This window comes from Lepidochelys kempii, chromosome 14 (assembly GCF_965140285.1).
Source record: "Lepidochelys kempii isolate rLepKem1 chromosome 14, rLepKem1.hap1, whole genome shotgun sequence".
NCBI classification, from domain to species: Eukaryota; Metazoa; Chordata; order Testudines; family Cheloniidae; genus Lepidochelys; species Lepidochelys kempii.
The window spans coordinates 24,008,763-24,035,443 of record NC_136393.1 but is presented as its reverse complement, the minus strand read 5'-3'; the positions used below and the strand labels follow the sequence as shown (position 1 = coordinate 24,035,443).

General features: G+C 54.5%; 1 pseudogene; it reads right to left on the bottom strand.

Moving 5' to 3' along the window:
* Window positions 1-885: 885 nt before the first annotated feature.
* Window positions 886-16,520, bottom strand: LOC140898033 (C-type lectin domain family 2 member D-like; annotated as a pseudogene).
* Between the last annotated feature and the right edge of the window lie 10,161 nt (window positions 16,521-26,681).

The following is a 26,681-nucleotide window of genomic DNA, read 5'->3' as shown; positions in this document are numbered from 1 at the left end:
AGGGGCCACCAAATGAAATTAATGGGCACCAGGTTTAAAACAAATAAAAGGAAGTTCTTCTTTACACAGCGCACAGCCAACCTGTGGAACTCCTTGCCTGAGGAGGTTGTGAAGGCTGTGACTATAACAGGGTTTAAAAGAGAACTGGATAAACTCATGGAAGTTAAGTCCATGAATGGCCATTAGCCAGGATGGGTAAGGAATGGTGCCCCTAGCCTCTGTTTGTCAGAGGGTGGAGATGGATGGCAGGAGAGAGATCACTTGATCATTGCCTGTTAGGTTCACTCCCTCTGGGGCACCTGGTGTTGGCCGCTGTCGGCAGACAGGATACTGGGCTGGATGGACCTTTGCTCTGACCCAGTCTGGCCCTTCTTATGTTCTTAGCCAAAGAATACACTTTGCGACTTCGAAGAAAACCACACCGATGTAGCTCAGCTCTGCCGACATGGTACTATGTAAAAGGGAGCGCGCATTAGGATTTATGGCATTTAGAAGGCACCTTTAATACCTAACATCTCAGCGATTGTTGGGGCACTTTGGAGGCTCTTGTGGCTGCAAAACAATCAGCTGGTGGCTGCATTTGAGAAATGCTGTTCTGGAGTCTAAACGAACAAGGCCTTCCCTTCTCTCATTTCCCCAGCGTGTGGCTGAGACTCCTTCTCATGAGATCACTCCCTCTCAGCTGCAGAGAAAAGCTTGACAATGTGACCCTGAGTTTAAAGGTTCAAAAGCAGAAGGCACATACGAAGAATCCACAGTTTAAACGAGACACACTTAATGCTTGAGGGCCCTGCTGCCTGATTTTGAGATCCTGGCCAGGCTGACGAATGGGGACTTGGCTCATTCAAGTAGGTGTGAGTTGAATCAGTGTCACTTCTAGGAGTCTCATTTCGAGCCCCCTTCCAGTGCAGTCTCTTTTCCCATCACATACACCTCAGGTTTGCTACAGATCCACCGTCTTTCCATGTAGCACCGTGAGCTGCTGACCCCTTTCTCCTCGTTCAGATACGCGCAGTCACCTCCTCCTCTTATCTGAAACCTGCAACACAGAAGCCAGGGAGCTGCAGTCAGGCAGAGGCCAGGCATTTCACACCAGTCCCAGCCAGGGGAGCCATTCTCCACAGTGCAGGCCTGAGTGCGGAGCAGCTACTCTCCCAGCCCCTCAGGAGCAGAGCTCAGGACAGCGGGGGCTTTGCAGAACCACTGACTGTTTGTGACCCTCTATGCTGAGCAGCCCACAGGGGTGCTGGAGAATGGAAAGTCCCCAGCAGGATGGAGAGAATTTCTTAGACTGATTGTCAAAAGGGACCGGTCCTCTAACAAGAGGGGTAGACCATCACCAGAATCAGACGACCGAGCAGGAAAAGCGGGGGGTAGGAGGAATCTCCCCTCCTTGAAACACACGGAGCAGAACCAAGATGACACTGAAAGAGGAAATTGCATTCAGGGGTTTCCTTTTCCATTGATCTATAACTCCTGAGCTTTCCATTGGGGATGGGGGAAAAAGAGAGTGTTGAAGAAGTTCCTTTGTGAAAGCATGTGTGCCCTGTTTGTAACCCTCCCGTGACCCTCCCAGAGTTCCTCTGGAGTAGAGGGTGGAGCTCTAGGGACAACATGCCTCTTGGGAGGTTTGGGAGGGTTCAGACCTGGTTTTGGGTCCTACAGCAGCTGATCTGCAGGGTCCCACCTCCTAAGGAGGGAACCAGACAGGGAGTCTGTACCCCAGGAGAGGGCCACAGAGGCCCGAACTCAGGACAGTGTCTGGTGGCTATTCAGACCCAGTGAGGCTGGAAGCAGGTGGGATCCAAAGGTTGGGTCCAATACAGCAGAATGGGGACTGTCCATTGGGGAGCCCTGACCCAGCGCCATAACAGCCTGAGTTTTCAAAGTACTGAAGTAAACCAGACCAGGGAAGTGGGGGGTCTCCATCCCCCTCTAATGGCTGGCCTGCATAAGAGCTTTATCAATCAGGGGGGGGTTCAGTTAAAGAAGTGGATTCTTTCGCTCCTATGGCAGAGGCTCATGCTTCTAGTGCTGAATTCCGGGGTTCAAACCCTGCTCCAGGCTCAAGGTTTTGTGATCACACTTGGAGCCCACTGAAACCCATTGCGGGGTGTTGGCTGGGCAGCCATCACTACTGTACCCCATTCCAGTGGGAGCCCCAGGCGTCCAGCACCTGTGAACCGCAGGCTCCTTTAACATCGGTGCCCTGCTGCGGATTCAGAGGCCTCATCAGCCAAGTCACTCAAACCTGCCGGCTGCAATCCCCAGCGGGACCTGCACCTGCCATGCACTGCTCGGCATGCTGCCCTCTCTAGCAGCCACTGTTAACCTGAGCTCCCTGCTACCTCCTTTCCCCGGGGGGGGGGGTCAGACACCCCAGGGACCTTGCTGAAGAGGGCTGGGGGAGAACAGCGAGTGTCCCAGCTGAAATCCCAGCACGCTGCGAGGGCACCTCTGGCTATGGCGGGCTCTGTCTCCGGCCCAGCACCGTGCTGCGGGGAGGAGCCGAGAGTTCAGGGACACGCCGGCTCCCATCGGTCTCCGATACACGCAGGACGCGAACGGACCAGGGTCGTGTCTGGTGGTTTCACTAGCACTGAATGGTGGATCTACCTGAGCTCAAACCGCTCAGACACCAGAATCCCCAAGCCCAGGGAATTAGTCCAGAGGGGTGAGAGAGACTCACAGGTCCCTGAATTTGGTGCTGTTGGCCCATGTCCAGGGCTGACCCTGCTCCCTCCGGAGGCCGATCCAATGGTCATAGACACCCTTATGGCGCAGCAGGAACGCCTTAAAGAAAGCCGAGGGACAGCAGGTATCAGCCCCAGCTCCCGTGCTCCCCACACCGCCCCTCCAGGGCTCTGTGCTGCAGAGAATCCCAGTCGCATATTGAAGGGCGCTCAGTTTATTTTCGGGGGGGGGGGATTTTCCCCTCCCTCTTGCAAAGCACAAGACCACCCGGGCAGTCTTAACGCTCCCACCGCACACAGCAGCCCGGCCCCAGTGCTCCCAGTCACCCACACCCCAAGTCCCCCTGGTCTGGGGGCTGCTGCTGGGTCTGAACTCTCTGCAGAGACGTCTCTTCTCACAGAGCAGCCCCCACTCACCACAGCAGGGTAGGAGGAGGGAGCAAGTCAAGCTAAAGTGGGAGGGGTCAATGTGACAGGTTCCCACCCCCACCCCACCCCACCCCCCACAGCCTCACCTGGCTGCTCTTTTCCCTTCCCCCAAACAGGAGTACTGGCTGGGTTCTCAGTCCCACTCCCGCAGCCAGTAGATGCCTGAGCCAGCCCTGCCCTAGAGAGGGGCTGTCTCCCTATTTGGGGAGGGGGAAGCTGAGAATGGCCAATCCTCGTGATCACACACAGACAATAGGGCCCTGGGCCCAGCCAGGGCTGGCGTTCAGCCGCTGGAAGTTCATTCACTCCGGCCTCCCAGCACGGGAGGGGGCAGAGCCCAGGTCCTACTGTAGCAGCCGCCGCTGAGCCAAGGCCAGTGTCTGGCAATTCGAGAGTCTCTCACCATTTCCTGCTCACTGTCGATCCCAGCCAGGGAGGCACCCGGTGCAGAGCAGGGCTCTGGCTGTCGGTCCAGCTCCCTTCCCTCTCGGAGAAATAGTAGCGTTTCCCTCGGTATCCCACCCAGCTGTCTGGGCACGAGGGTCCAGCAGGGGGGCACAGATCAGCTGATGAAAGCTTAGACGCCAGCACTGAGAATGAGACAGTCACATGGAGGGTAAGAGTTGCACCTAGAATTGGGCATTTGACTGGTACCTCAAATGTGTCATAAAAAAAACCAATGGTCAAATATTTTAAAATACCAATTTATCAGAACAGTAACAAAAAAAGAGCAAGACGTCATTGTCTCCAGTAGGTTTAGCTTAAGGTAGATACTTATGCCTAATTTTTAAAAAAATTATTGAACTGAGTTATTTTAACTCAGATTAAAAAGTGAAACATTGAAACCAAGTTCTGAAAAACACAAGTGAGGCTGCAAGACGCAATCAAAAATCACGCTGCCTCCTACCCCCAGGGCTCTTGCTGGAGTATTTGACACTATTTGACTGAGGTCAAACAGGCAGTCAATTGACCGGCCTGCCAAGCCTACTGGGACCCCCAGCTGGGGCTGGTCCACGGCAATCAGACGCAGGGTGAGGGAGATGTTTGTCACAGTAAATTTGCCTGGCAAGAAGGCTTCCAGGGACACTCCCAGCCTGGGAGGGACTGACACAGCTCAGAGCATTTCACCCCAGGCACAAGATCAACAGCTGGATGTTCAACCTCGCAACAAACAGCAGGTGAACAATTGAGAAGAAGGTGGGAACTTTCACTCAGGGACATGAAAGCCACAAGTGGGGCGCCAGACACCACAGCCACGGGAAGTGACCTGTTGCACTGTGGGCCAGGAATGATGGAACTTAATTCACCTCTGTATCCGAGCAATCTGCACCCGTATAATCACAGTGACGCAGTGACATCAGGGCAAACACCTCCTGGAGATGCGCTGGAGCAGTGCGGCTCGCTCTGGTAACTTCCTGCAGCGAACTGCACCAAGGCAAGCTGCTTTGTGCACCAGTGCGGTGAGTCTCCTTTAGCGGTTTGCCCCAATTCAACGGCACGGATGTCATGACATCGGCACAGAGGATTCCTAATGCAGACAGACCTGGATTCAATCCCCTCTGCCAGCTGCTAAACCCTCCTGGGGCCCAGTGATCGGATCCCAGGGCAGTAGAGAAATCCCACCCCCAACAGCCTCCAGCACGCCCTGCCCCAGACGACGGGGGGATACAGCAGGGTTCATGTTCACGGCAAACAGAAGCCCTCTGCACGAGCACACGCTGTCTGGGCAGCCTGGGGGAGTGAATGGTGCTAAGGGACCCTTCATGGCCAAGCTCAGCGATTGGGGGGTTTTCACACTGCGCTGGTGGAGGGGTCTAGACTGAGCTCTACGGCTCCTTTCAATAACACGGCAGCACCTGCCGTCCGGCCACAAGCGTGACCTGAAGATCCAGGAAGGCCAGGCTGGTAACCTCAGAGCAACACAGGGAAGGCAAAGGGCTCAGGGTTGCACTGCACCCTGTCCCACTGGACACCCTGGTCAGGGACTGCTTCACGGCGCGTGGCAAAGGTGACTTGGACCCAAAGTGCTCAGAGATGGGCTGGGGGGGGCGGGGCTAATGTCAGTCAGATCGTCCCGACACAGAGAGTGCCCAGGTGCAGGGGTCTGGGAGGGAGCAGGAGGAGGGTCGGGGAGGAACATCCCCCAGGAATCCTCTGTCCCAGGGGCAGAAGCCAGACAGGCCGGGAGGAGAGAGGGACCGTGGCAGGTCACGGGGAATGGGATGCACGGAGATTGTAGATGGAGGGGAAGGGAGCAGGGCGGAAGCTGGGAACTCACCTGCCAGAGCAATGATGGCAGCGATCAAAGCAGACGATACAACTCTCAGTGCAACCACAACTCCACAGGTTGGGCTTTTCTTGCAGTTACAATGAGATTCTGAAACAGAAAGACCCGTCAGGCAGGGCTGGGAGGACACGTCTCACTGACAGCACCAGGACTGGAGCTGCCCTGGAACATGCACCGTTCTTGTCTAGTTTTTGTAAAGCTGTCCAACACCACTTTCTACAAACCATTACCCTCTGATCCCACTGAGGGTTTCCAAAAGTTAGTGCCTGTCTCACCCCCTCAACTTGCAAGGTCTCGTGCCAGCAAAGGGAAGCTGCTCCCAGATCTGGAGCTGCATTCGCATGTCCTGAGGGCTGTCCTGCACCATGGTCACCATGGGCAGGTAGGTCATCAACCTCCATCTCTGTCCCAGATGCAGGATGGCCTTTGGTTCCTGCTCCCTCAGGCACCTGGAGATGCTTAAATAGGGGTGGGGTTGGCAGAACAGGAGAATACCCCATGAGGTTAAGAAATGGCAGTGAGAGCCTTTTCCCGCCCTGGGAGATTACGGTGTCCCTCTGTGGGGACTCCCTTCCTGGCAGACGCTAGTGAGCTATTGAAAGAGCTCAGCCTGTTTAGATTATAAAAAAGATCGGGAGGTGACATCATTGAAGTGTTGAAGTGACTTCATGGAGAGAAAATATCGGGTATTAAAGGGCTCATTAATCTAGCAGAGAAAAGCATAACAAGACCCAGTGGCTGGAAACTCAAAAGAGACCAATTCATATGAGAAAGAGGGCACACATATTCAACCGTGAGGATGAATCACCAAAGGAATAAACTAGAAAGGGAAGTGGTGGGAATTCCCCAGCTCTTGATGTCTTCTAATGAAGACAAGATGCCTTTCTGGAAGGTGTGTAGTCAAAAACTAGCTCCTATGCTCTACAGAAGGCATGTGATATGCAGAGGGTCAGAAGACATGCTCTAATTGTCTCTTCTGTCCATAAAGTCTGCTAATTTATGAAAAACTGAGCGTAGCACAGGGAGAAGCCTCTGATGTTTTACTGTGTTTGGCTTGAGCCCACAATGAATGCTCATTGAGAGGGGTGATCCAGGGGAAGCAGCTCAAACATCCAATGTGGCTGGACAGGGGCAGGACATCAGCACTGCAGCAGAGGGGTGGGTGTGGCAGTGACATCACAAGGGCCTTTGGCAGGACCTCAGCCTATTGGACAAAGGTGGTGGGGAGGCGATGACCTCACAGAGAGATCTTGACATCAGCCAGGCAGGACAGGGGAGCAGGACAGGGGCAACCTCGGAGATCCCTGTGGCTTTGCTTCAGCACGTCTCCTTCTCGAGGTCTCTCCTGGAGGACTGAGAGAGAATTCACTTGCACGTACGTGAGCGCAAGGAGGACCCTCTTCGGAGTTTTCTCCTTTTCTTTTTGTGGTTTTGCTCGAAAACAGACCTCCCTGTAGAGAAGGTAAGAGCCTCGGAGAGGTTTGGAACCTGTTCAGTCTGATCCATCAGGTGCCGGCTGATTTTTAGGAAAGGAAAACATTAGCTTGTGGGGGCAGTATTTTATTTCCGACCTAGGACTTTGTCCCTTAGAATTACTGGGGACATTGGGGTTTCTCCTTTTTGTTTTCCCTTTTCCTCTGTCCCTCCTACCTTTCTCTTCTTGCTTCCTTTGTCCTTTTCCTCTGTTCTCCTCCCACCACCAGGAGCTCTGTGTGTGGAGAGGAGGCTGGGGGGGGGGGGGTTGTGGGAGGCCCTCACAGAGAGGTGAGACTGGACTAGTGCTCCGAGAGTGATCCCCTTGGTGGTGACCAGGGCCATTCTTTGGGCTATTTGATGAGAACCCTTAGCCTCCCACTCCTCAAAGTATCAACCTTGATTGGCTGAGGAGGGGGCTATTGACAGGGAGGAAACTCTGGTCTTTGTTGTTCTCTTTTATGACCAAGCAAATAAGTCACAACCAGTTAGATGTCTGACCAATGTTGACGCTGCTCTCCATTCATTGTCTCGGAGCAGTTCATGATCCTCTCGAACATTCCAATTCTTCTGAAATAATTGCTGAATAATTACTAGGAACAATTGTTGGTCTGTAGCTCATTTGAGAGCAACTCTGCTGCTGACTGGCTGCATCAGCTAAGACAAGTCCCCGCTCCTTTCTCAGCCTTCGTTTCTCCTTCTGTCAAGTACAAATAACAATCCTCTCCCACCTACCTCACCATGGGTGGATGCTGGGGATGCACTGAAGAGTGTCACTTGGAGCAGTGCAGACTAGGGGGTGTCCTATCACACTGAGCCATAGCAGATTATGACCTAATATTCAATCTCATTTCTATTTTATTGTTTTGAAATTGTGAAGAGCAGCAACTACTTAGCTCAGACTGAAGCATCTCATCTAATTTTCTAGAGCATAGTGTCTCCCCTTTGTGTACGACGAGACAGTTTAATGCACTGTGACGGAGAGGAGATGCTCTTGTTTTGCAAACAAATATTTTTGCAGAGAATTTTCATCCTACTTGTTATGCTTTCAAGAAACAAAGTGGTTTCGTCTGAATGGATTTTCTGACAGAAAACGGTTTCCATGCAAATGTTCACACCTTATTTCCTGGACTTTATCACTGCCTCCGGGGGGGTTGTTGTCTGTTAGAACAGGAGTCAAGACTGTTGTGTTCTCTTTCTGGCTCCGTGACCGCTTTGCTGTGTGACACCTTGGGTAGGTCCAATGGGAACAGGGTCAATTCTCTAACTCCAGGCAGCAGGGAGCCTGGGTGAGATAAGGGATGTTAAGGCCGTCTGCGAAGGAGAAAGGAATGTTTCCAGGTGCTGAATGTCAAGAACTCTAAACTTTGCTAAAATGGCTAGTCTCGAGAAACAAGAACTAGTTGGGGCCAAACTTTAACCATTGTCTTTTTTAAAGCCCATTCAGGGATGTGAGTCCCAGAGAGCCATAGAGAGGGGGAGCAACTTGCCCAAAGTCCCACAGATCAAGAGGCAGCAATGGAAGCAGGAGTGACCCTCCCTCTCAAAGTCAGGGGGACCAGCCATTAGGGCCTGGTTGCAATTGCCAGCTGTGGGAGGGAGTGTGCGGCAGTGGTTAGTGAAGGGGTCCATCCATGGCTCTGACACTCAATGTGACCCTGAGCTGGTAGGTGACGCCCGTTTGCTATCAGTCGGGTTGAGGTCCCATCGCTACAGCCCAGCAGGGTTGGGAGGCTCCAGGAAGGTGGGTAAAGTGCTGGGATGTCAGGATCCTGGAGGCGCTGTCACCTCCGCCCTAGGGCCGTGTTCTGCACCCCCCTGCTGCTGGCTGAGTTTCTCCGTCCCTTGGCAATCAGACAGACTCTTGTTTTTACAGCCAGTCGATCGCCCTCGTGTCATCACCCTGCCTGCTGGCTGGGCAGGGAAACTCCTGAGGTCACCACCCTCTCCAGCCTGCCTTGGGCTTGGAGAGTGAGGAGGAGGGCGACGGACGTCTGCTGACCCTGAACATCCGCCATCCATCATACCATCACTGAGAGCAAGTGAGTGGCATTCAGGTTCCTCGGTGTCTTCCCCTGTCTGTCTGGGGAGAGGCAGAAACAGGGGGAGAGACTATCTCCAAAGGGGGATTTCCTTTGCAAACAGCCCCCAAGAGCCCCTCACTCTTAGGCCAGGCAGGGGCTTCTTCAGAGCCGTCTCCAGTGTGTTTGGAAAGGTTCCAGCAAAGGGGCTCCCAGCCCTTCCCTTGTGGGACACTGTTCCCCAGGCTGAGAGTCTCTGAGCTGGGCCAGACCCTGTGAGCTGCTGAGCCTGGAAATCAATGGGGAACGAGGAGGGCTCTGGTCTTCCTGTGCTTACGGTCTTTGTGACTTTGATGTGGAGAATGGTTTCCCAGGAGAAGTCCGGGCTCCTGGGTTCTGTTCCTTCTCTAGCCTGGGCGGGAGAGTGGCCTGGGACGACAGGAGGGGGCTGCTTGTCCAGAGTAACCAATGGTCTTTGGGACTGACCCCATTGCTGGAAAAGGATGAGACTTCCTGGCTATTGCAGGAGCAGGGATTACGAGGGGAACGTTGGGAGCAGATCATGCAATGAACTCCTGCCCGTGTGTGTAGATGGCACTCCCTGCACTCCTGTGGGGGCAGAGGGTGCGGCTGTGGTTGGAGCAGGGAGGAGGAGGGACGGAAAAGGCCCAGGAGTGAGAGGCTGCCTTGAGCCCAGACTCACCCCTGCTCCCCGCTCGGTTCCAGGATGGCCAGGCTCCTGCGGATGTTGCGGAGGAAGGCTCTGCACGTGGCCCCAGAGCCTGAGGGAAGCAGCTGCCGTCTTCCCAAGGGGCAGAGCAAGCCCTGCGTCCCCGCTGGCAGGGAAGCAGGTCCCATCCAGGCCAGACGGCGGAAGTGCCCGGCCTTCTGGAAAAGGACCCCGGCTCCCGGCGCAGGCGCCGAGCTGGGAGAGGCCCCGACCAGGCCCCAATGGAGCTGGCCCAGGCTGCGGTTTGGCAGACAGGACCCAGCCCAGGAGGGGCGCCGGGCAGGGTGGCTCTGGGGCTGGTTGTGTGGGCAGCAGCGGCCCCAGGAGCCCAGCCCTCCTTCCCATCAGGAGGCCTCGCCCTGCCCGGTCTCTGAGGCCCTTCCAGCCCCCGCCGGCCAGGAGGGGGAAGGTCCCTGTCCCAGCACCGGCAGCTCAGCCTGGGACAGCGGCAGCACCTGGGCCTCTGGCAGCAGCCAGGCCGACGGGCGCCACTGCTTTGTTCCAGGTGAGGAGCCGGGCTGGGCTCCGGGAGGGCTGAGGACGGGATGTGAACACCCTGGGCCCAGACGCTCTCCCAGGGGTACAGGGGGGGGTCCCCAGCCCAGATGTCTGGCCTGAGCCCTGCGAACCCCACGGACAGCAGCAGCCGTCACACAGCTGCCCCTTCCGCACGGGGACCTGGGGGTGGGGGCGTGAAGAGCTGCTGCCAGTTGGTCCTTGCTGCTCCGGGCGGGGGGAACAGGCACCTCCCCTGGAGTCCTGGGCAGGGGAGGGGGGCTCTGCTGTGGGCTTCGGCAGCTGTTGGGGGCTGAAGGCATCCCTGAGAGGGGGGTTTGGGGCCTGATCTGCCCTGGGGGCCTGAGGTGGGAAGGGGGGTCTTGAATCCTGCTCTGCCCACCACACCCCTGTCCTTCCCTCCCTGGTGCAGGGACCCCCCGGGATTCGGAGCAGGAGGAAGGGGTGGACGTGGCCAAAGATGAAGCTGCTCTCAAGGTCATCCGAGAGCAGCTCCAGTGCAGAGAAAAGGTATGAATGTTCCCCACCTGGGCTGGAACCAAGATTGCCCTGTTCCTTCCCAGCATCCCCACCCCCTACCGAGGGTCTTGTCCCTCCTGATCCACCACCCCTAATGGGGCCCTTTTACATCCATTATGTGGGACCCCCAGATTGGGGTGTTTGTCCCACAAGAGCCGAGGTCGTCTCCCCCGACAGGCACTGTCCCAGTTCCTGATCCTGCTTGCGTAGGAGTGGTGGGGGATTTGGAGAATAGGTGGGTCCCCACAATCCCCCATTGAGGCCTGAGCCCTGGAGCTGGTGTGGGTAGGGCAGGAAGGTCCCTCGCTAACAGGTTCTCTGTCACTATACCCCACTCCTGGTGGGTCCAGGATGAGGGGCAGCAGCTCCTGTTCCTTCAGGCCATCTACCCCGCATGTCTGGCTGCACGGGAGAGAGGGGAGGACACGCTGGAGCCGCGCTGCTGCAAGGCGGCTGTGGTGAAGAGGATCGTGGTGAGTGAGACACTCCATACGGCAACTGGAGGGAGGGGGGGAATTGTGGGGCTGGGGGGCAGCTGAGAGTGGGGGACAAGGAATCACATGGTCCCAGCTTGGTCGTCGGGATGGGGCTGAATGGGGGCAGTTTTGACAGGGAGGAGGAGAGAAGGGGATTGGGAGTGAGCTGGGCAGGAATCCGGGAAGGGGGCAAGTCGGATGGGCAGGAAGGAATCGTAGGAGTGGGAGGTGGTGGGGGATCCTTCTGGCCATGTGGGGCACTGGCTGTGTCATCTCCTCACTGGGAGGTGTCAGTCGGGCCTGAATCTCACATGCTCCTTTGTGTCCTTCGCGTCTCACAGGAGCTCATCGAGGAGCTACCCGATGACTCGTCACCCAGCACCGTCCTCGCCCACTCCCTGGCTGCAGTGGGCAACCTCTGGTACCAAGACAGCCCCACCCCCCCACCCCGCCGGCTCCCCTCACCCCAGTGCTGCTCAGGCCCAAGGCTGGGAGTCACCGTCACTGTCTCTTCCAGAAAGAAAAGGAGTACTTGTGGCACCTTAGAGACTAACCAATTTATTTGAGCATAAGCTTTCGTGAGCTACAGCTCACTTCATCGGATGCATGCCGTGGAAACTGCAGCAGACTTTATTTATACACAGAGAATATGAAAAAATACCTCCTCCCACCCCACTGTCCTGCTGGTAATAGCTTATCTAAAGTGATCATCAGGTGGGCCATTTCCAGCACAAATCCAGGTTTTCTCACCCTCCACCCCCTCACACAAATTCACTCTCCTGCTGGTGATAGCCCATCCAAAGTGACAACTCTTTACACAATGTTCATGATAATAAAGTTGGGCCATTTCCTGCACAAATCCAGGTTCTCTCACCCCCTCACCCCCCTCCCAAAAACCAAACACAGAAACTCTGGTGCCTGGTGCCTCTGGCAGAGATGGTGGGGTGGGAAGGGTCACTCTCTCCTGGTGGGGCTCTTCTTTTCACTCCCATAACATGACAGGGGCCTTGGGGAGGGGCTCACTCCCGGGCTCAGATACAGGAGGGGCAGCAGGCTCCAGAGAACAGGAGCTATTCCTGTCCTGCCACTGTTTGTCTGGGACGCCTTGGCCTTGTCATTCTCAAGCTCAGTGCCTCAGTTCCCATTCTCGCCAGCCTGTGCCTCTATCTCTGTGGGTTGGTGTCCTTGTTGGAGACAGTCCCACCCCCGTACTGCACAGTCTAATACCAGCTCCTCTCTCTTGCCAGCACCATGAAACCTGCCCTGGAGCCAGCCCTAGAGACCCACCTCTTGCGAGCTGCCCTTCACTCCGTCTTCACCCTGGGCACAGAGAAGGACACCACCGACATCCAGGTACCTCCTCCTCCTCCATCCTCTTACTTTTCCAGAGTGGTCCTTGGTCCCTGCTCCCTTGATTAGCTGGAGCTCCAGATTTAGGGGTGGGGTAGCGGAGATGGAACAAGCTGCAGGGTTGGATCCTTGCCTCCAGCAGGAAAGAGATTGCCCCTCCCTGGGGGATTTCTTTCTTTCTTTCTTTCTTTCTTTCTTTCTTTCTTTCTTTCTTTCTTTCTTTCTTTCTTTCTTTCTTTCTTTCTTTCTTTCATAAGCCCTGTTTTGCCCAGAAGCCCAGCTTCCATCCATAGCAACTTGGCTGTTTCATACTCTTCTGCCTACAAGACCCTCTGCAAAGACCTGCTAAGCTCATGGATCAAAGGTCCAGGGGTCATCAATTCTTGCGAATTGCCTGCAGTGGGATGTGAAGGAGAGAGTCCAGGAGATGTGTTTGGGAGTCTCCCCAGTGCTTCCCAGAGACCCCTCTTCCCATCCTGTGTCAGGTGTAGGCCCAGGTTTCCTAACTCTGACCCATGCTTTGCAGGCTCTGCACAAAGTCATCCCAGAGGTCCTGGATGCCATGCTGGGGAACCTGCTGGCAGAGTCCCCAGACACAGACAGGCTCCACTTCATCTTGGAGGTGAGCCCCATTTCACCTGAACTCTTTGGAGGACTGGTAAGGAGAGACTGGAAGATCCATTTTCTACTGTGTCCTCCTAGCTGGGTCCCCAGTGGGCCGTCCTTGGTTGGGGAGGTCAGTGCAAGCAGTATCAGGTCCTTCCTTCTTGAGGGACAAAGGAAGGAGCTGGGACTTCAAGCCAGAGCTCTGCCTGGTTCTGCTGAGCACTAACCACACGGCTCCTGGCTGTCTTGGGGAGTGAGAGTCTGAAAACCCACCTTTCCCCCACCCCTCCAACACACACACCCCATGAGATTTGGGAGATGGTTCTCAGAGAAGAGGCACACGCTCCTTCCTAGAGAAACAGGAGGATCCCAGGGAATCAGCCCTTCCCTCTGATCTGCTCTGAAATTCCTGGGGGGATTGTGTTCTCAGTCACTCCCTCCATCCGCCCAAAGATTTTCGTAGCAGGGAAGGGCCGAGGGTTCAGTCTCCTTTCTGGTGAACTGTTCAGGAATCAGGAGTTCTGGGAGGAGGGGACCAGCCCCGACCCCGAACATTGTCCGAATCTAGAGAGACGCTGACAAGTTGTGACCTGCAGGGTACAAGCTGTGTCCTGGGGGAAAGAATCCCTTTCTAAAGCTATGCCATCAAGGCCTCAGATATTCCCCCCTGTGCAGAATGTCTCAGGCCCCTGGGGCTGGGGGCGTGGGGGGCTCATTTGCAAAGCAGGTGCACCTGGCCACTGAGTCTGACCTGCCTCCTTTCCCCACAGGATATCAACTTGTGGGTTGTGTCCAGGGTGTCGCAGGAGCGAGCCAGGGCCATCAGGAGCAGCACAGCCCTGCTGAGATACACAGTCACCCTCCCTGAGTTTGACGTAAGTGACCTCCAAACCCAGCTTGCTGGCTCCAGGCGGAGGCGGGCTGGCTCCAGCGGGCTGCAGGATCTGCTGCTCCCGGGGCTGTGGGTTAGGAGGGTTCTTCATGGGGAGGCAGAGTCAGAGCAGGGACTGAGCTAGGCTTGAGTCAAGTTCTTCTTGTCCTGGTTCAGTGTTGCCCCTGGGCCTTTAAGGGGCCCATGCTCCAGCCCCTGCTTGGCATCCCAAAGCAGCTCTGTGCTCCCTTGGCAGCAGAGCAAATGAAGGGTCGATCTCAAGCTCCTCTCCCCCAGCATCTCCTGCAGAGGAGCTAAGGGGAAGGAGCCCTCTGGCCCAGGGGAGCTGACAGGAACATGCTGATGGAGTCCCCTCTCCTCTCTCTTCCATTAGATCTCTGCCGAGTTCCCCAGGATGGGTCACCATGTGGCCCAGCTGGCTCTGTTTGTCAGCGATCCAGACAAGGACATCAGCCGGCAGGCCAGGGAGGGGACTTATCGGCTCTACCAGCTGCTGCTCCAACAGAGGGGTAAGGAACCCAGCTGGGACACAGAACCCAATAGGGGACTGAGAGTGACCACAGGTGGATAATGGGACCCCAGACCATTTCTCTCAGACTGACCCAGGCTGAAGGACAAGTCTCTCTCTGCCTCTGTTCTTCTCCACTCTACTGTGGAGCCACCAATGGGATTGGAAGGACACAGAAACTGCAACCAGAATGAGGAGAAAAGTCTCTCTCTCTCTCTTCCAGGCCTGACCATACATGATGCAGAAGATCTCTGGTGCTATGACTGGCACCAGGACAGAAGGCTCTTGGGCTACAAAAATACAGCCAGAGTGGGGGAGGTAAGGGCACTGTGCCAGGGCATGACACAGCTCAGGGAGTGTGGCTGGCTGGGTTCCCTGCAGTGGATGCCTCCTGGAGACAGGAAAAGAGCCCACTCCTTATTTCCAGCTCAGAGTTCCTCATCCAGCAACCAGTGGGACAGGCTGGTGCTAAAGGTCCCACATTGGAATCTCGCTAGTTGCCGTGATTTGAGTGTCTTACATGGCTGCATTGCTCCATGGCATAAGGAGGATCCCCGGGTGGGTGAGTTAATATAGGATTATGGCTCTGGGTGTCTCTCTGTTCCTTGTCCCCCTGGCTGATCCCCAAGTGTCTGAGAGGAGAGCCCTGAATCAGTCAGTCACGATTGCTTGATCAGACCCTTGTTTAATTCCCTGCACCCTGTAGAAGCAGAGAAAGGAGGTGGGCTTTGCCCAATTCCATTGCCGGTCAGGAAGCAGAATGCCCCAACCTGGGAACTGGGTAGGGGACATAGTGAGCTCCAGAGCCAATATGAACCACATGCGCCCCCCTCATGTCTCCAGACCCGGCCAGGGAATGGCAGAGTATCTGGACCTCAGCCACTGTTCCAAAGAAGCACATTGTCACTGACCCAAGTTGCGGCTACTTGCTGCACAAGTAGAAAATCAAAGACACTCCCCTCCCGCCCCCGTCTCACAACTGTGGTGAGAATATCCAATCCTTCGAACACACCGTAACACAGTGTCCCCAGCCTGGAGTCAAAGGTGAAATGGGTGATTGCCACAACATCACAGAGGAGGCCCTGGAGCGGCTCCTGGATCGACAAGGGCATCGACAGAACGCTGCTCCACAGACGCCCCGTGAGAGAGACTGTGTGAGCTTGTCCCGCCTCCCACAAGCTGAATTGCTGTCGCGGAAGAAAAGTCTCCGAGGAGTGTCTGGGATGGGGACTGGGCCATGAGTTTCCTTGTCCTTGTCAGGCTGCAGGTTGGATTCCCTGTGAAGAAACCAAGGAGATGCAGAGGCCATTCCCAGCAACGAGAGAAATCACTAAGCTGCGGGGAAGAGACCTTTGGTCTGTCAGCTCCAACCCCCTCCCTACGTCCCCCCACATACACTCCTCTAGCCGCTGAGGTGCAGGAGATCTCTCTGCTGGAAGCAACACAGGGTCCCCTGTCGTCTCTGTCGCCCCTGCACAGCAGAGTGGGCCTGCTCACACACATTAGAGATCTATTTCCAGCCCATCCTGGCCCCTGCCATAAATTGCCTTCCGAAAGAGCCAATGGAGGCTTTGGTCCCTAAGCATCTGCGATCTTTTAATAAAGGGGCTTCCCTGAGCCCTGGGACCCTGAAAGCCTCCTGTGGAATGAACTGCCTTGGCCACAGCAGCTCTCTTCCCCGCCCTTTGGGGCACTAGACGCCATTGTACCGCCAGGACTTGGAGGCTGGCTCTGGCCAATCTGCTCGAGCCTTGTGTCCTCTTGGTTTTAGGTCTTTGGAAAATTCTTCTCCATTGGTCAGAAGAGATCCTTCCTGCAGACAGCAGTGCTGGCCATCCACGACCCCGTGTTGCGTGTCAGCCAGGCTGGGCTGGTGCTCGTCTACTCCCTCCTGGGGGAAGCCCACCAACTGATGGGGGTCACGGTAAGCAGCTGCAATCGACTCAGGAGCTTGGGGTGGGGGCCAGGGCCTCATTCCCATCCTACCGCCATTCGCTGGCCCGTTCACCAGGGCTGCCATCCTGTGGCTTTAGCTTTTGTCACTGGGGTGACTTGGGGAAAAGTCTCAACCTCTCCCCATCCCACTTCACTGCTGCCAGAATCCCTTCTGCCCCCGCCACCCTGCTAGAGCCCCCTCCCTGCGCTACCTGGGTGGGGATGGAGGTAGGGGTGGAGGAGAGGGTTCTAGGAACTTGAGCAGTCTCCCCAGGTGGGTTGGAGGTGGAACAGCTGTCAGGGGCACGGATGGGGAGGTGGCAGGAGCCCACCCGACAAGGAGGGTGGTTGGTACTGGAGGTCACTGGAGAGGACAGCAAGCCTCCATCCTGGGCGTCAGGAGGGTGAATCCACCACTCAGACATGAGCAGTTGCTGGGTGGAAATGATGGTGCTGGTTCCAGGTGCCCTTAATTCTCCCTGATTCCTGGGGAGTGTCTCCGTCTCTGACATGTTCTCGTTCCCCTGCAGCACGAGGATGTCACAGCCAAGATCATGTGCCAGCTTCACATCATCCGGCACTTGCACCAGATGCCTGAGGCGCTGCAAGGGCTGTGGCTCGTCTGATGCTCTTAAAGGTTCCCCTCCCTGTTCAGCAAGTCCCGCTCCCTGCTGCAGGTACTGCTCTGTTTCACTGTAAATGCGGGGCTAGTGGAAGCGGATATGGAGGCCACTAGCACTCACAGAAATTCTCTGCCCTCTCTGTGGAGCTAGTCCTTCCCTCGGCCCCCCAGATTCCTTCATCTGGGGCAGGAGCTCTTTCCCTCCCACCCATACCCCTCCCCTCTTTCCTTGATCTCACCCCCATCCCATTCCCCGTGCTCCCAGGCAGAGATCTTCCTGCCGCATATGGCGCAGAAGGACCTTTGGGTCAGGGCGACAGACTGTCTGCCCAACTGAAGCTCAGGAAGCTCCACATTTGCGGAGGTGAGGATGGGACAGAGGCTCAGGGCTAGCTTCATCTCCTGCCCTTTATTCTTCCTTTGGCCCCTCTATGGGCTCTCAGAGTCTGACATGAAGAGGAGCCTCCTCCCCCCGTGTCTTCTAGGCCCTGGGGTGTGTGACAGCCTCCCAGATGGGTGCAGTCAGAAGCTGAACCACCTCAGGGAGCAGTGGGGGCAGGTCCCTTGTCCAAGGAAACCAAGCAGTGGTAGTTCTCAAAGAGGCTGAGAGGGAAGACCCCATTCCCTCATGGAGGTAAGAGCCATTGACTTCTTTGGGCATCTGGGTTTCTTGGGGGAGAAATGGGATCCCTGCTGCATAGCCTGGCTGGGAGCTTCCCCCATCCTTGGGACAGAGACATCTCCATCAATGTGCCACCCTTGTTTTTTTCCTAGCAGGAGGCTCCCCAGAGAACTCCTCAAAGCTGTTCTCTGGGAGCGTTGCTGGGAGGAGGCTCCCATCCCTCAGTCTCCAACTCAATCATGCAGTCTCTTTCACCTAACATCTCCGCTCTCCAGCTCCACTTCCCGCAGCAGGACAAACGGACCTTCAGCTCCTAAAGAACAGACTCTGACCTCCTTCTGATCAGCAATAGGGTTTCACCATCCCCTCAGCAAACCTGTCAGCCGGGCTGGACCGGATTTGGAGTCCAGGGTAGGACTGGGTTCTCTCACCGTCCCTAAGGAAGGGGACACAGAAGACCATGGAAGCCCAAGAAGGGCAGGCCGAGCCGAAATCAGGCTGAGGCAGAACTCCCCACGAGGGTGGAAGGCCTTGTTTCTGTTCAAGACATTTTTGGACTTTGTTTGGAAGGAGCACAACCCAGGAAGGAGTGGAGTAAAGGCCAGTCACCTGGTTGGAGGGCTGAGTTCCCAGCCAACAAACTGCAAGAGTGAGTATCAGCGGGGTTGCTAGCCCAGCTAGAAAGCGGTGACACGAGGCCTGGCCAGCATCTAGCAGTGAGTGAACTCTGGTACGCACCTGCTTCCATTCTGGAAACAGCCTGGTATTGGAGAATGGGTGGGGAGAGCAGGGAGGTGGGAGGGGTTCCTGAGGCTGGGGTGGGGAGGAAGCTGTGGGGCTGGGAGGGGAAGGACATGGCTCAGCTTGTGGGAGGGATCGTGCTGGCTGTGTCTGGAGTCCTGTGTAGCCTCTTCTGTGGGAAGTTCCCATGGATCAGTGGGGCCTGAATCTCTCCTGCTCCTTTGGTCTCTTTGGGCTTCACAGGAGATGTCTGGTGAACTGCCCTTGGACTCTGGGCCCAGCACCGCTCAGAAATTATTCGCTACCTTCAGAGAGACAGGGCACAGCTCAGCCTGTTGGGTAGGCTGGAGACTCACACTTCACTCAAACACCCAACGCTGAGGTGCTTTGGGAAGCACAGTAACAAAGAAGAGATTTAAGTGAAACTAAGCAGGAGAAAGAGACAAATTTCAAACAGACAAAGAAAACAAAACATACTTTGTAGTGACTTAAACTGAACCTTAACAAGTCACAATCTTTGCCTTAGCAGTTTCCAGACTAACATCTCAGCTTTCCTATCAGACCTTCTTTGATGTCCCTGTAGGGTACAAAACCACTCTCTCGAATCCGCTGTTTTGATTGCTTCATCTTCTGGTTTCAGACCCTCTGTTCTCCTTCTGGGCTGCCTGGACCCTGACTGTAACATCTCTCTGGCCCAGCCTCTTACACAGATGTGTGCTGCAGCGAGCCCAGCGCACGGAGCAGTGGGGACAGAAGATCTCATCCTGTCAGACCAAGAAACAGGGGTCCCAGTGAGGCTTAGATGGAAGATCCCAGGCATGTCCTGGAGGTAAGAACTGTCCACTCTTCTGGGCACTTGGGGCTGTTGCAACAAAGAAGGGGCTCCTGTTCCATAGCCTATTTGTCCTTATGACTGTGTTTTTTTATTCTCAGAGGATGCGTCCGGGACCCTGGAGACTGTTTCGTGCAGGAGGTTTGAGCGGGGAGAGATCACTCACTGTCATGTACCATGGCTCATTAACCCGGGTGTGCAGGGTTCCTGGGAGCAGCCACCCTCCAGCACGCCACCTGGAAGCCTACGAAAAACTGCTTACCTAGGACTGACGAAGTCCAGACCCAGTTTGAGGCTCCTATTGGCAGAGTCCCAGAGCAGCTAATCGGCCCCTAGGACCTCCTTAAACCAGCAGCAGGAACAAGAAGCTGTCTGAACACCCGAGCTCCTCCCTGCCCCCTCTGGACCGTGTGTTGGCTGTTCCTGCTCCCACTCCCCAGGCTTGATTTCCCGGCATCCGGACTCAGGGTGACTCATCTGACTTGAGGTGCTGAACACAATTTGGTCTTTTGCTTCTGCTCTTCCAGTGTCCTGACCCAGCTGACTCTCGACTCCTGTCTCGTGAGTGTGGACTCTGCCTCTGCCCACTAGATCTGGCTGCCCATGACTCGGCCATGACACTGACTTTTCTACAATTCCTCCAGTACCCTTTTCTGCTCTCCAGCTCTGCTCTCCCAGCAACACACACCGATCCCTTGGCTCCCAGAGTCCTGCTTGCCTGCTAGTCAAGGGCTCAGGGGGAGAGCTTGTCTTGCCCCCTCCCCCACCACAGCTGCTTTTCCTCAGGGACTCACTCTAGCGCAGAGGAGAATCCGTCCTGGCCGCAATTCAGGAAGTCACAGAAGGGACGGTCTGCTCAGCTCCCTCTGCAATGCCACTGCCCGAGACCATTACGAGTGGGTGCCCAGTGACTGCGCCGGCAGCTCCTTGAAAGACTGCTGGGGGCAGGGTAGTCGTGTTTCCCGGTGACCGCGGGAAGCCATGCAAAGAGTGCGGCATTGAGGAGACTCTCCTGCTGTCCCAAAGGGTTTCTGTTCTCCTGCACGGTCAGACCGTGGGGCCGGGTGGCAGAATGGGGAAGAGCTGGTTGGTGATGAGTCGGAGGAATCACCATAGAGGTGGCAGCAGCTGCAGATCCTGGGGTCCCTGTGGTCGGGTTACCATGCGTCCGGATTTTCCCGGACATGTCCGGCTTTTTGCGTTTTAAATCGCCCTCCGGGAGGAATTTGTAAAACTCTCCAAAGGGCCGGGATTTCCCTCCCAATGCAGCACTCTGGGGGCAGGGGGTGGGGAGCTGCGCGCTCTGCGGGGGAGCGCGGCACTGTGTCTGGCTCCGCACCCCAGACACACTGCTCAGAGCAGCAGGGTACGGGGGCCGGGTGGCTGGAGAAGGGTATGGGGTCCCAAGGGGCAGTCAGGGGACAGGGAGCAGGAGGGGTTGGATGGGTCAGGGGTTCTGGGGGGAGCCTGTCAGGGGGTGGGCATATGGAGAGGGGTCGGGGGAGACAAGGGACAGGGAGCAGGGGGGTTAGATGGGTCGGGGGTTCTGCGGGGGCAGTCAGGGGACAGGGAGTGGTTGGATAGGTGTGGGAGACCCGGGGGTCTGTCAGGGGGCAGGGGTGCGGATAGGGGGCAGGGCAGTCAGGGGACAGGTGGGGGGGAAGTTCTAGGGCGGCAGTTAGGGTGGGGGGGTGTAAGGAGGGTGCAGTTGGAGACAGGGAGAAGGAAGGCTTGGATAGAGGGCGCGGTCCTGGGGGGGGGCGCGATCAGGGGACAAGGAGCTGCGGGGGTTGGATGGGTTGGCAGTTCTGTGGGGGGCAGTCAGGGGGCAGAAAGTGGGAGGGAGTAGATAGGGGGCAGGGCTACAACTGCCCCCCCCCGCCCCCAGAGTGTCCTCTTTTTTGAAAGTTCAAATATGGTAACCCTACCCTATGGGCCAAGCCTCCACTCCTGAGAGTTCAGGCGAACCTCCCCCTGTTCTCAGGGAGTCTTTGGACAGAGGACTCAGTGTTTCCATCAGGCTTCTCAGTTGCAAATGCAGCCACCCAAAGACGTGAAGAATGGAAGCGAAAGAGCAAAGCTGGACCCTCCGCTGCGCTCCTGCAATCAAGTGAGCCCAGCCTGGGAGAGGCGAGGTGTCTGCAGGGAGCCAGGGGAGGAGAAATAAATAGTTCATGATGAATCCTAAGGGCTTTTTCTTCTGTGGTGAAGGGTTTAAAATGGGTCTAATTACTATCACATTCAACTTTACAATGGCTGTGTCTGATTGAAGGGCAGGTCTGGAAAGGTCAGAGGTCACTCGAGGAGCTTCAAGTCTCCGATTCTGTCCCTATTGCCTGCTTTGACCAGCTGAGCTCAGCCAACACATCCCTCAGGTGGTCGCAGTGATGAGCTGTTTCCTCCTTTTTCTGGATTAGTCGCCAGCATGGGGACAGGATACATGTGGCCAAGGAAATGGAGGGGCGTGGGGGTCTCTTGCAGAGGCATGCAGAGAACTTGCAGAGTTGCCTGTTTATGCAGCTCCTCTTGGGGGAGCACGGTAGGGTACCGTGCACGCAGGGGCACCATTTCAAATTTTGGTGGTGGGGGGGAGGATAATTTCACCATGATTCAAAGGGCTACTTCGGCACCTGAAAACTCTAGTGTTTTGGCAGATAACTTAGCAAAGAGCTGACAGGAACACTTGCCAGACTGCTTTCCGGGGAAGACAGCTGTAAGAATGGATCCAGGGAATGGTTCTGCATCTCTGAGCTGTTTGGACAATTTCAGGGAACATTCCAGATGCAAGAGAGAGATTCCCCAAAGTTATCCTGGGTAACCCTGAGAGAAAACGATGGAAAACTAGCAGATACCTCATCTCTGCTGTCACTTTGAACTGATAAACTTGGACTGTCCCAACCTGTTCATGTATTTTACCTGCTTTCACCTCTCAATAACTTTCACAAATAAAAGAAAGAAAATTAAATAAATGACGTAGTGACACTGATATAGAGCCGTAGCGGAAACCCGACCTCCGAGTTGTCCCATTGAAATGGAATTATTCACAGCAGTCATTAAAGTTAAACATGCACGTAATGGTTTCCAGGGCCGAGATTAAGGCCACAGCTTATGAGAGGGGCAGACGCAAGAAGAGAAGAGCGGTGCAAAAACTGAAATACCACGTGGAACGTGGCCCAAACAATGCATCATGAAAAATAAACTCATCTTGTTATATAGTAATAGAGCTGGTTCAAAATGGTTTTACACTGACAATGCAACCTTTGAACTAGAAATGCCACTTTGGATTACTTTGATCATTTGAAAAGAGTTCCCTTTTTTAAAAAAACATTTTGGATTTCCCTGCCCACTTGAGAGAGAACGTGGAGTTTTTCCCACCAAAACTAAACAGAAATTTGATCATTAAAAACATTTGCAAATAAGTTTGAAGAATATGGGGCGGGGGGGGGGAATTGGTTTCTTCTTCAATTTTCATGACCCTCCCCACCCCTGCTATTTTTGATCAGTTCTAATTATGAATAAATGTCTGTCTGTCCATGAATGATAAATATGTCTGCTCCTGAAACATTTACAACAATGGCTCTTCTGAGGAGCACTGAGGTCACATTACGCAGAAAAACACCCAGGCCTGCAGGGTTCACATTCTCAAAGACATAAACCGCCCCAGGACGGGAATGTAACACACAACAGAGCGTGACTGGCCCGTTTTGTTGTTGCTGGCAAATTGTGCTTTTTTGAGGTGGGGGGGAGTTATATTTGAAATGAGTTCTTCATCCTCTCCCACTCTCATCCATGGGTGCTGGAACAGGGGAGACCAGGGCCCACCAGTTTTTACTGGCCATAAGTGTGAGCGACTGGATGAGGGGGGAGAGAAGGAGCGGGAGGGGGGCGGTGTTTTGGGGGAAAGGGGTAGTGTGAAGTGGGAGCTCAGGGAGAAAGACGGCATGAGGGGGGGCCTCGGAAAGGGACGTTTTGAGGGGGCCGGACTTCGAGGAGAAGGGGTGGCACAGGGGCTGGGCCACAGTTTGGGTGCCAGCAGCCCCCCACACACACACTTTTAGGAAGCTTTTGCCCATCTCGCCCTCATCTCAAATCAATTTGTTACAGTAAGAAAACTTTGAGCAACAAGGAGACTCAGAGACCCACAATATAACCACTAAAATCCTCACCCGCCCCAAGAGCTGGGCAAACAGAATTTTTTGGTCGCTGACAATTCCAAAAAAAGAGATGGAAAAAAACTGGTTTCAGGTTGAACAAAACTAAAATTTTTTAACCAAAAAGCTTAAAAAAAACCAAAAAAAACACAGGAACATTTCAAGGGTTGTAACTTTTTGAATTTTTAAAATAAAACTGAAGGACATTTTTAAACAAAAGATTGTTTCAAACTGAAAAATCAAAATGGATTGTTTGGAAAGTGTCTAAACTAAATGCTTCGACTTTTTAAGAACTCGGGGGTGGGTCTGGACGTGAACAATTCAGCAGACCGGATATGAATTCGCAAACTGCTGAATCTAAAATAGGTTTAGATGAAAAGTTTTGCCTAGTCTAGTCCCCACCGTTGAGGGGCATCGTAAGAGGGATCAGCTCTTCTAGCTGGTTCCCCAGCCCAAGTCTGTCTCCATTTAATGGGTCCCTCCCCCCACTCCGGTTTAGGGTTGCCAATTTTAATTGGACATATTCCTGAAGATTTTATCACATGACAATTAATCTTTAATTCCTGCAGACTCCCGGTCATCCTGGAGGATTGGCAATGCTACTCCAGTTTCCTGGGCCACACCCGTGTCCCCACCTAATGGATCCCTTCCTCTGGGTTCCTGGATCAAGCATGTGTCCTCCATTAGCAGGTCTCCTTCCCCATTCTCCAGGGCTGGGTCTCGATTCCTGTTTCTGGTTCCCTGGGCCTGTCACACACTGCGGGGAGCTCAGATTCCTGTAAATCCTGCGGACTTCCAGGCTGCTGGGAGGGATGAGTCAGCAGCTTCTTGAAGATGAGTCGCGAGTAGGCAAACACTTTCCCTCTACCTTTCCAAAACCCACATTCGTATAGTGAGACTAGCACCCCCACCACTGCCACCACTCCACGCACCAGGAGACGATTCCACGACGCTGGCTCTGAAACAAAAGAGAGAGAAAGGCCCCATGACTAAGGGACTCCGTTAAATCATCCCACTGCTGCCATGAGGCTCCCAGAAGATGAAGACGTTCCTGGGACACAGTAAGAGCTGAGTTGGGTCGTGTGCACATGGTCACCACTCAGAGCAGCGGGAATGAGATCTCCAGGCTCATTGTCCTCAATGGCCAACGTGACGGAGGTAAAAAAGTGAGCCCGGCAAAGCAGCCCCTGTTCCAGAGTCTGGGAACTGTGATTTTTAAGATGCTCCGGGATGGGGTCCCTCAGTTCTTAAGGTTAGAGGGGACGGTTAGGATCATCTACTCCAGCGTCTCCTGAAGCGTGGGGAAGGGCTAGCCATGGTGGGAAGGGTGGGGTTTGAAGATGTATACAAGAAAATGGGGGGTGGGGTCGCTAACACATTGCTGACGGGTTAGGGGCATGATTGGTTTCTTTGCCTTGAGGAGGGGGCTCAGCTTTTAAAAGTTTTGGGAAGAATAATTTAGTCTGAGCCCTGGCATAACCCAGGCAAGAGAACGTCGCCTACTCATTCCTGCACCCAGTCCAGTGATTTATGGCACTGACTTGGCATTGAGAGGGATTTTATCATACGCTGAAATCCAGCTGCAGAAGGGAAAGGGCATTAGAAGCTGAAAGACCCCAGAAGTGGCTCTGGTTTTCTACTCAAAATAACCACCCAGGGCTGATTTTCCCCGGCCCAGCACCTTGCAGTCATGCACCCAGCGCCTAGTGAGTGTGGTGTGCAGGCAGGCTCCCAAATCCAGACAGCGGCACTTCATATCCCCATTGCCCTGGCGTCAGGGACTGCCCTGAGCGCCCATCCTGCAAACACATACGCACCTGAACCCTCCCACTGCCATCCAAGGCTACTCCTACAGATGGAGTTAAACATGTGGCTAAAGCGTTTGCAGAGGTTCCAAAGAGCTGAGGCTCTGTGCAAAAGGAACATTACTCCAGTTATTCCAATCTTGGGTTTATGAAATGCTCCTGCCCGCCCCCTCCCTTCACAGCTGAGTCTCCCACCCAGTGGAATTCTCCAAGGAACTTCGCACTCCAAGAGACAGAGGTGCCTGAAGTGGCCATTAGCCTCTTAAGTCCCTTTGGGAATTCAGCCCTAATCAGGACAAGTCCTCAGCTCCCTGCAGCTCTTCCGTTACCCAGGTCGCACTGTGCAGGTTTCCTCTCACCCATTAGACTTCATTTTTAAAGGAAAGCTGAGATGCAGGAGATCAAGGTGGTGCTTCCAGTGAACAAGTACCAGGTCACCCACCCCATGGGATTCAGCCTCGTATGGTCCTTGCTCCAGACCCCCAACTCTGTGGGTCTCAAGCAGGGGTACACGTATCCCTGGGGTACACAGAGCTCTTCCGAGGAGTATGTCAACTCATCTAGATATTGGCCTAGTTTTACAACGGGCTACATAAAAAGCACAAGTGAAGTCAGTGCAAACTAAAATTTCAGACAGACACTGACTTGTTCATACTGTTCTGTACGCCACACACGGACATGTAAGTACAATACTTATTTCCAATGGGTTTATTTTATAATTATTTGGTACAAATGAGTCAGCAATTTTTCAGCAATAGTGGCTGTGGCAACATTTGTATTTTCATGTCGGATTTTCTAAGCAAGTCCTTTTTAAATCAGGAGAAACTTGGGGTACGCAAGACAAATCAGACTCCTGAAAGGGGTGCAGTGGTCTGGAAAGGTTGAGAGCCACTGCCCTAACTCACCTCACAGCCTGGGACGTCTTCTCGACTGACACTCCGCAGGGAAGTTAGAGATGAAAGACAACACAGAGCCCAGCTTCCCACTACGGGGAGGAGGAGGAAAAACTCACCCCTGGGCCTTTCCTTGTTACACGGACCCACAATGACACGGACTCTCTCTCACTCTGCAGCTTCTCAGGCTCTGCTGCCGGGAGCAGCTGCGGGTGGATAAAAGGCAGCACGGTTCTGTCTGAGACGCGTGCCGCGGAGCTCAAATGGATCTGCCAAAAAGAAGCGGCCGAGATAGAAACAGTGCAACTGAGGATCCATATTTGTGTATCTGTAATGTGAAGTACCCCCTGTTTAGTCTCCTGGGTAGAGCCCTACCAAATTCACCCATCCAGTTTGGTAAATGTCATGGTCATGAGATTTTTAAAAGTCCTTTAAATTTCACAGTTTTAGCTATTTCAATCTGAAATATCACCCTGTTCTAACTGTGTGGATCCCATCCCAGAAGAGGGTCAAGGGGCGGGGTCTCAAGGCTATTGGGCGAGGGGTGTCACGGTATTGCGACCCTGACTTCGGCACTGCT